We start from the raw sequence: 10,938 nt of genomic DNA, 5'->3' as shown, positions 1-10,938 counted from the left end.
CCAAGCCTCCTGAGAAAGAGAAAAAATTTTAGATAGATAGATAGATAGGTAGATAGATAGATAGATAGATAGATAGAGAGAGAGAGAGAGATAGGTTAATCACACAAAACTAAAGGGAATATACTTTTTTCTAACTTCAGAGAGCTCTTTCCTTTTAAAATTTTCTGTTAAGTTTTCATGCCTATATACTATTTTATTTTCTTCAACAAATAGTCATTGCCTACCCGCTATATGCAGACATTTTTTTTTCTGCCTGGCACCAAATTTCTTAAAATTAGATATCTGCTAATGGCTTCATTTTTTATCTCCAATAATCTTAATTCCACACATTGTGACACTATCAAAATGTCTTCAATGAGGCCAAATTTTCTTTTTAATTTCCAGCTCAAATGAACATGTTTCAATCCTAATTCTGTTTGCCAGACGACAACATTTTATACCTTTTACCAGTCCTATCACATCACCTCCCTAGACATCCACAGCCTTGTTCCCTCCTGAGCCTCCTTGTGCATTTCTGATGAGCCCTGGTCATTCTCTTCCTTTGGCTATTAGCCTTCCAATCCACTCCTTGACTCTATTTTTCTTCAAACTCTCCCTAAATAATCCCCTCACGTTTTTTCAAATTAGTATCTTCAGTTCTGACTTTACCCTGAAGCTCCCAACCTATAGTTACAGGTGCTTTCTGGAAATTTCCACTTTGACATCTTACTACTACCTCAGTGTCATCCCTACCCCGCAGCAATAACCCTGCTTCACTTCCTGTGTTCGCCTTGCTTCAATTTATAACACTGCTGAGAGCCCCGCAAGGGATTGGCTGTGGCCTCTGTTGCAACTGTACCACGTCCTCTTCTCTCTGCTCAATCCTGCTGCCCTCAACACTCATGGTTTCTAAGAGCACTCAGCGATAAATGCCCTATATGGAAATTTTTCAGAATCTATTTCTAAGGGAATCCGATGGACAACACAACCTCTAATTTGCATGAATAGGAAGAAATAGAGTTTAATGATTCAGCAGAAAACTCTAGAACAGTGCTTTAGGGAAAAGGGGGGTATTGGCCTCTTAGGATCCATAAGTGACAGACTGCTGAGTTGCATCCTCACCCAGTAGCACTGAACAAGGTAAAGCCCTACATACACTGTCCTACCCCATCCCAACAAAGCAAGCAGGTTCCTCCTCAGGGCCCGGTTTTGCCAGGTGACAATCACACTGGGACCTGAGTTCTGGGGGTCTACGGCTGTCCTGTTAGTTCTACATTTGCTTACTTATCTGTGAGGGCTCTGCTCCACCAGGCACTTAGGTAATATGACATTTTAGGATTTATTTTGAAACCCCTAGAAATAAAAGTCTCTCTCCATGTATTTTTGAAATACTGCAATGGTTGATATTCCTCACATTCAAGTGCTCTGAGACTTAGAGAACCAGGGGCAAGAGCAGTAGGGAGGGAGAGGTTCAGAGTTAGGGATTGACATGTACACACTGCTATATTTAAAATAGATAACCAACAAGGACCTACTGTATAGCACAAGGAACTCTGCTCAATATTCTGTAATAACCTAAGCAGGGAAAAATTTGAAGAAGAATAGGTATATGTATAACTGAATCACTCTGCTGTACATCTGAAACTAACACAACATTGTTAATCAACTATGCTCCAATAAAAAATTTTAGAAAGTGCTGTAATATCATGTTTCGTTATAAGCAGATTTATGAAGCTAAGAATAAACACAGCAAGTGACTTCAAGAAATGAAAAAAGTGGATTAATAACAACTTTTTGAAGCAGTTATAAAGGGGAACAAAATTATTGTTCTACTTGCAGTGCTAAATGACATTGTACAAGGATACATATATTACACTTAGGCATGAGTGATGAATTGTTAGAAAGACACTTAATTTGCATATTTAAAAAATATCACAACATTGAAACCGTTATTCCTTATGTTCCTTGCCTCTGTTAAAGCAAGTCTATACCTAGTCTGTACATTAAGTCTGCTGTTTATCAACTCTGTGTCCACTATGAACAGTGTTACTTTCCTCTTTCATAAAACATAGTTCATATTAGTAATTGATTTAAAATAGCAAATATGTTTTGAATACCTTCTATATGTCAGGCATGTAGGAAGCATAAAGAGTCTACAATTTAAAGTCAGGCATCCTAACCCTTAAAGCGGTTAGAACTAAAGTGGCTACAAACCACCTTTCTGAAAATATATGATGTTATGGCCTGAATGTTTATATTTCCCCAAAATTCGTATGTTGAAGCCCTAACTCTCATTGTGATGATATTTGGAGACCGATGCCTTTGGGAGGTAAATTACAGTTAGATGAAGTCATGAGGGTGGGGCCCTCATGAAGGGATTAATGCTATTAAAAGACACCAGAGCACTTGCTTCCTCTCTCTCCCCACCCTTTAATGTACACGCTAAGGAAAAGTCATGAGAGGACACAAGAAGGCGGCTGTCTGCAAGCCGGGAAGAGAGCTCTTAGGAGGCAAGTTAGCCTGTACCTTGATCTTACACTTTCCAGCCCTCAGTACTGTGAGAAATACATTTCTGTTGGTTAAGCCACCCAGTCTATGGTATTTTGTATGGTGGCCTGAACTAAAACATATGGATTTTATTAGAACTCCAAGTGAATTAAAAATATGGCCATATTCAACAAAGAATGAGTAGGTTATTTGCTATTAGGACATTTTCGTGGAGGTATTCTAGTCAACAAATAAGCAATGAGCTTTCACTTCTGAACAAGCTGTGAATTCTTGCCACGGCTTGGAATCATATTTCTGTTTTATTTTTCCTTTGCCTGAGAAATACATCATTTATGGTTTTATAATTTTTGAATGGGAAAATAGCTTATGCTAATTTTTCTTAGATACCACATGCCATATTTTCTTAGTCTCACTTAGTACATGTTTCTGACTTCTATTAAATGTATATTCACTTAAACATTTTTCTCTTTAGACTAAATATAGAACTGTACTGTATGGCTATCATAAAGTTAGAATTTTCAAGACATCTCAGCATTTGCTATTAAAAGTGGTATTCAATGTCAATTTTCCAAGCATAGAACAATATCTCAGCACCACAGATATAAAATGAAACATATGAAACATCCAGAAACACCTGCCAGTCTCCAGTGAATACTCTGCAATCAATCTGTGCTATCATAATATAAGAATAGAGAGCTTTGCTTCAAATTACTAGCTCACAGTACCTCATCAACTAACCCAGCCAATCAATTAGAGTCACTGAAAAGGGTATAATAAGACTTTGGGGGGATATAACCATTTTCCTCATTAAGGACTAACAAGCCAGTTCTCCTACTTTTCTGATACCATTATGTTCCCTGCATTTCCTCCCTGCCCATTAACTACAATCGTAATAATCACATATCTGCTTATAGCAGCCTGTCTCTTTAATTTACCTGCTGTATCATTTTTGAACATATTTCCCCAATAGTTACAGATTTTCTTCCTTTGGCAAAAGTGTCAGTCCAAAATAATCTTACCTTCTCATTTATGAAGCTGCTTGAGTCTCTTAAGCAGTCCGCTAATAAAATGTGTGGCTGGAAATTTGAGTGACTGTACAGTGAACTGCATGAAAATTGGTAGAGCAATGAGAAGCACGCATAATGTCAGGATGTGCCCCACATATGACACTCTTCTTGGTGTGAGGTGGTTAACTGACTAATTGGACAAGAAACCCCCTGTGAATTGGCAGAGGGTATTCTGTTTACATGAGTACCTCTAATGATGTTTGTGCCAATGTTGGAGAAATTTCTCTCAGTTTTAACAATATGATGTAAAAATGCTCTTACAGAGATTACTTACACAGCTGAGATAGGAATACACATCAATTCAATGACTTATCATTGAGAACTTTTTTCAAATTTGTGCTATTTTTGAAATCATTTCTTTGATAGAGAGAAATTATTTGTATTTGAGGCTGTGACTGAAGCATATAGAATTGTATGTGAGCACTTATCTTTTTTTTTTTTTTTGATACATTCACTTCGCCCCTAAATTTTTGCTCCTTTAACAAACCTGCCTCTCTCAATTTAAGGGTTTTGTGGTCAGATTTTGTAGGTAGTTAGGAGCATTGTAGGTTGTCTTCAGAGTGTCTGAGTTCTTACATAGGGGACAAGGCTTCTATGTGTGAATTTCTTAGAATCATAAAAATTTGCCAGCCTGCTTTACAAAGAGAAAGTTGAACCTAGAGCCGAGTCATTTTTACTTGTTTTTCTTTTATCATTTTTCTAATGTAAAGAAAATTTGCTCTTTGTATACTATTACTAGCACATGGAAAATTACAAAAACATCATTAGTAAAATGAAGTATTTGTTGATCTTTCATGGCATGTTATTTTTAGTACCTTTTGTTGGGTGGTCATTGGAAAAGATGAGTCCATTTTTTTTCTCATTGGTTTTGGAAGACACATTCAAGTATCCATACAACTCACAGAAGGGATGTCTGGAGTCTAGCAACCAGGAAAGTGATCATTTTCTCTGAATTATTTAAACAGTTCCCATCACTTCCTGGATTTACTTTGGCTACAAACATCTTCTCCATACAAACCCAATACATTATGGCCATTGATACCGAATAATACATAGTAAGTGCCTAATAAATAGAAGTATTCCCACGAGTGACTTGCATGAACTTAAATAGTTGGATCAATCGGCAAAATTTATTATTTAGCATGTTTACAAAGTATAGTCATCACACTTAAGACAAAGAAAATATAGATCTCACTAAAAACATAAAACATTTGATCACAGAGACTCAAAATATTTACTAGGAACAATCAGTTTCTAAATAACAGAATTCTTAAAATAATGGTTGAATAGTGTAGTAAATATATATATGTCAATGTTCTTAAGTTATAAATTTGTCGTGACAAAGTTAATATTTAATATAACAAAGCTTCACTTACAAATGGAGAGTTACATAAATATGACTAGAATCATGAAATACAAATAATAGTATATTACAGATTGAAAAAATACAAAAAATAGGAAAATCCTTAATCATTATTTGAATTGTATTTTAATTTGATATTAAATTGCATTGTAAGTAAAAAATTGGAAAGAAAGGAAAAAATTACTCTTAATTCTACCACTCCAAAATAGACATTGGTATTATTTTTTAATAAATAAATTAATTAACTTTATTTATTTATTGGCTGGGTTGGGTCTTTGCTGCGCACGGGTTTTCTCTAGTTGTGGTGAGTGGGGGCTACTCTTCATTGCAGCACATGGACTTCTCACTACAGTGGCTTCTCTTGTTGCAGAGCATGGGATCTAGACACACGAGCTTCAGTAGTTGTGGCACTTGGGCTCAGTAGTTATAGCTCACGGGCTGTAGAGCACACATAGTAGTTGTGGCTTAGTTGCTCCAAGGCATGTGGGATCTTCCTGGACCAGGGCTCGAACCAGTGTCCCCTGCATTGGCAGGCGGATGCTTAAACACAGCGCCACCAAGGAAGTCCGACATTGGTATAATGTGATGTATATCTTTCCAATTTTTTTTCCATGCAGATATTGCCTTATGGAATTGCAGCAATAATAGAATATAGCCATTTTACATCCTTCTTCATTTAACATATTCCTTGGGTCTATATAAAATTCATAAGCGTACATATTACAGTTGCATGTTATTTCATTATGTAGATTTGTCAGTATTTATGTAACTATTTGCCTATTGTTGATCACTTAACTTTCCTACTTTTCATATTTTAACACTGTGATAGACTTCTTTGTGCATTTGGCATTTTCTGTATTTTACTTTCGTTCAGGAATTCCCAGGAGTGAAATTGCTGGATAAAAATTTCCAAATACTCTGTCCACTTAGCAAATAAACTTTAGCTGATTATGAAAAAGCCATGAACTAAAATGTTTGCCATTTTATGACAACTTTTTCAGCCAGTGTGGAAGAGATGAATACTCATTTTCCCCTTCATTCTCGCAGAAGCCCTGATTTCTAGCTGGCACAGGGCCACTTGGAAGAGAAACTACCTTTCTTAGGCATTCTTCCACCTAGGGTAGCCATGTGACTCAGCTTTACCGAAGATGAAACAAGATGGATGCAAATGTGCTGGGTGGAAGCTTCTAGAAGATAATTTATAGATGCCCTTTGCCTTTCTCTCATATTCCTTCTTCCTTTGAGCTTCCTGGAACTTTGACGGCTGGTGATCACTGCCATCTTAGGTCATGAGGACATGGGCCCTAGAGTGATGGTCTGTAAGGACCTGGGTCCCTATACAGTGCCACCTTTCCAGGCCTGAATTTGCTGCCTCTAGATTACACAGGAGAGAAAATCAACTTCTCTTTTATTCATGCCTCTGTAATTTGGAATTTCTGCTACATGTAGCTCAACCTAACTCCACATGATACAGACAACTGTTATCTTATTGTAATATTTAGAAACCGGTTTTTGGTCAGATGCCTGGCACGTTCAAAAAAAGAATCGAAACATGTATATGTATAACTGAATCACTTTGCTATATTCCTGAAACTAATACAACATTGTTAATCAACCATACTCCAATATAAAATAAAAATTAAAAAAAAGAACCCCTTCAACCCACACAATAAAGAGAATTTTAAAACCCAGAACTGATTTCAATAAAGGGAGGATTGTACTAGATGATTTGAAATTAATAACCATTAAACAGAGATGTGATTGTGGGATTCATGGAGTCTGAATGATATTGTTTGAAGTTCAAGATTTAATTACATCAGGATTGGACCTTTCCATGAAAGGCCGGGTCTTCTATACCATACTACATTTATTTGCTTAAAACTCAGACTGAGGGTCTGAATTAGCTGTGTATTTATGGCCATTACTTTTTTTTTTTTTTACTGTTTATTTATTATTTTTTTTCAGGGTACACCAAGTTCAATCATCTGTTTTTATACACATATCCCCGTATTCCCTCCCTCCCTCCCTCGACTCCCCACCATGCTCCCCATCCCAGTCCTCTAAGGTATCATCCAACCTCAAGTTGAACTCCCTTTGTTATACAGCAACTTCCCACTGGCTATCTATTTTACAGTTGGTAGTATATATATGTCTATGTTACTCTCTCACTTCGTCTCAGCTTCCCCTTCACCCCCCGCCTCCCCAGACCTCAAGTTCTTCAGTCCATTCTCTGCATCTGTGTCCTTGTTCTTGTCTTGTAACTGAGTTCATCAGTACCATTTTTAGATTCTGTATATATGAGTTAGCATATTGCATACTAGACAAGACCTCTTCTTCCCTTGAATTTTCATGGTGGTGTACGTGTGTCATCTCATCAGGTAGTTATCTGATTTCTCACAACGGCTCTCTGCCTTCTTTCCCTTTCTCTATACTGTAGCCTATTTCCTTCCCCACTTAATAGATTGTAGCCTTGTGAATGCAGGGAGGCTGGCTCTGCCTTCCCCATGGTAGGGACTTAATAAATATTTGGTTAATTGAATTAAATTTCTGAAAGTTATTTGTCTAGGGATGAAGCACAAGCTGCATGTATTTTTAATTCTTTCCTCCCCTTCAGCATTCACACCAACTGTTGACTTAAATCTCATGGAGCAGAGAGCAGTGTGGTGGTTTTGTTTACTTTTACACATTTCTTTTTGACTCTGATCAATGAGGTGGAAAGTAATTTACATTTGATGTGTAGCCCCCTTATCTTAACTAGAATGACAGCTGCCTGAGAGATAACTGGTTAAGAGTACACTGTGTAGTTACCCCTGCTTTGCACAATATGCTTTGTCTTAACACAAGCAGATGTAAATACAGGCCTGTAATTACTTGCTGTTATGCTTCTCTGCATTTACGGTCCTGCATGTATACAGATGTTTCAATAAACAAATTACTGCATAGTTATTTTATCTCCAATTTGGTGACAGAAAAACATCTTTTAGAGATCCGGGGTTTAAGAGGATGCTTCTACCAGTGAATAGATATCTTCAGAACTTTTTTGAACTAAATATACACCCATCATTAGTTCCTTTAAGAGCAAATGAATTTGATCATTAAATGTGTAACCAACCGTGAGAATTCAGCTCAATAATGATCCTTTGTCTAATGGAGATATTAATTTACTTTTAAAAATTGCTTGAGATATGAGCCAGAAAATGATCTTACAAGTTCAGACACCTGAAATGCTATTTTGAAAGCATACTTAGATCATGAAACGTTTTATTTGTACTCCTCGATGTATTATTCTCCTTGAGGCCTTGAAAGTAAACACGGTATGTCTCTGGTACAGGATTAAATATATTGTATTTAAGCAAAGCCAGATCGAGCGACTTTTGTTTAGCGATTTAGTATAACCTATTATATGGAGAAGTTAGGATTCCTGTTATACCCTAATGAAGTATTCATGAAGCACACAGCAAAGGGTATCTCAAGAGGAGTGTTACTGCTTAAAATATGCAAACATGTAAACATCCTCTCCATCTGGTTTATCTCTGACTATATGCTAGTGTCGGCATCCTCATGTCTTTTGACCACACAAATTATATTAGAAGTTACATATTTTAGTGACAAAGGACACATAATTAACAGAAAATCACACTTCAGGAACTTTAAGTCTTTTCAGGTATTTCTAATGCATTACCTTAGTTGGAATGGAAGAAATTTTATAGAATCACAACATGGTATGTCCTTTCATTCATTGGTTTACAAACATGTTAATCTGCTGTAGAAAATTTTAGAGAAATTCATTTGAAATCGTTTTTTTATTAGCATATTTCCTATATTTTAGTAATGAAAAGATTTTTTTTGGGGGGGAGTGTTTTCAGTTGTTTAGTATGAAGACATTGAACATAACATTAGACTAGATTACAGACATAACACTGGTTTTAAGAAGGGAAACTGAGGGAGGAGGTTTCTCTTTCTCTTACATAAAGCACACACAGCACTTCATCTTTTTTTTTTTTTTTTTTTTTTTTTTTTTTTTTTTATTATTTTATTTTATTTTTTTGGGGGGTACACCAGGTTCAATCAACTGTTTTTATACACATATCCCCATATTCCCTCCCTTCCTTGACGCCCCCCCCTCGATTCCCCCCCACCCTCCCTGCCCCAGTCCTCTAAGGCATCTTCCATCCTCGAGTTGGACTCCCTTTGTTATACAACAACTTCCCACTGACTATTTTACAGTTGGTAGTATATATATGTCTGTACTACTCTCCCGCTTCTTCTCAGTTTCCCCTTCACCCCCCACCCCCTCCCATACCTCGAGTTCTCCAGTCCATTCTCTGTATCTGCTTCCCTGTTCTTGTCACTGAGTTCATCAGTACCATTTTTAGATTCCGTATATGTGAGTTAGCATACAATATTTGTCTTTCTCTTTCTGACTTACTTCACTCTGTATGACAGATTGTAGTTCTATCCACCTCATTACATATAGCTCCATCTCATCCCTTTTTATAGCTGAGTAATATTCCATTGTATATATATGCCACATCTTCTGTATCCATTCATTTGTTGATGGGCATTTAGGTTGCTTCCATGTCCTGGCTATTGTAAAGAGTGCTGCAATAAACATTATGGTACAAGTTTCTTTTGGGATTATGGTTTTCTTTGGGTATATGCCCAGGAGTGGGATTACTGGATCATATGGTAGTTCTATTTGTAGTTTCTTAAGGAACCTCCAAATTGTTTTCCATAGTGGCTGTACCAACTTACAGTCCCACCAACAGTGCAGAAGAGTTCCCTTTTCTCCACACCCTCTCCAACATTTGTTGTTTCCAGACTTGATCATCTTTTTAAAGTAATGACCTTAGGCTTAAAATAGTTATGAAACATGAATTTGAGGGACAACCAATTATATTAAAGATATGAGTACAGAAAGAAAAGCTTTTTCCTGTGTTCAGCTATATTTTAGCCCGTGTTGGGTAACCCTTGAGAATCCAGCTTGCACTGAAAAAATTTAGCTTGCCTTCCTCTTCTGACTTATCAGTTCAGTGTAACTTTGCCTCTAATAGTCATAAATGTCTTTTTCTATATAAATGCAGTTTAGATAACTTGATGACAAATAAGACATTCTTTTGCATGTCCACTTCATTATTATTGCATTAAAATTGTATACAATAATTTTGTGCCAGAAAGTTTCATGGCTTATCTCGGTAGCACAGAGCCTGGGGTAATGTTTCATGTTGTAAAGAGAAGCCTAACCTTTTAAAGTTTGTATATTAGTAAAGCAATTTTTGTTTTTAGTTTTCTGCTTATATCTTCACAATTTCTGCTTTATAGGTAATAAAAATCCATTATGTTGCTATGTTTACTTAAGTATATCATCACTTACAAGCATGTAAGCTTTTAGACTTTACAGAAAATTATTTACTTGTATTTATATTGAGTAATATTTGCAGGTCTGTCACTGTACTACTTTTAAGGATACCCTTCATAGGATAGGATCTCTGTTATTTTACTATAACCGCCACTCATAATGCTTAGCACTGTGCTAGCTTATTAACCCATATCTGCAGAATGGATAATAATCTCACACCCTTTAATTTAAATGTTACAAGTACAAACTGCCATGAAAGGAATCAGCTCCTTAAGATTTTGGTGATGTGAACAAGTTGCTAATTTTTGGACTATGTTGACGGTGAACACTATGGCATGTAATAATAATATTGCTAGGAAACACATCGCCCATAGAGTATTCTTTAAACCATTGCAATACTCTTCACATGTATTAACATACTTCATTGTCACTATAACCCTGTGATATAAGTACTATTTTTATCCTCATTTCCATTGCAGATGGGAAAACTAAAACTCAGGGAGGTTAAGATACTTGGCCGAGAACACAGCCAGTTAGTGACAAAGCTGATTTTCAAACTCAAAGCTCTTGGCTCAGGAATCCGTGGTCATAAGCAGTACTCTATTCTGTCTCCATAAACCTATCTTGCTTTAATAATGTGAATAAAAGTAATGTCTTATATT

Source organism: Hippopotamus amphibius, chromosome 10, assembly GCF_030028045.1.
Source record: "Hippopotamus amphibius kiboko isolate mHipAmp2 chromosome 10, mHipAmp2.hap2, whole genome shotgun sequence".
Classification (NCBI taxonomy): Eukaryota; Metazoa; Chordata; class Mammalia; order Artiodactyla; family Hippopotamidae; genus Hippopotamus; species Hippopotamus amphibius.
The sequence above is the reverse complement of the archived record's forward strand: the minus strand, read 5'-3'. Positions refer to the sequence as shown.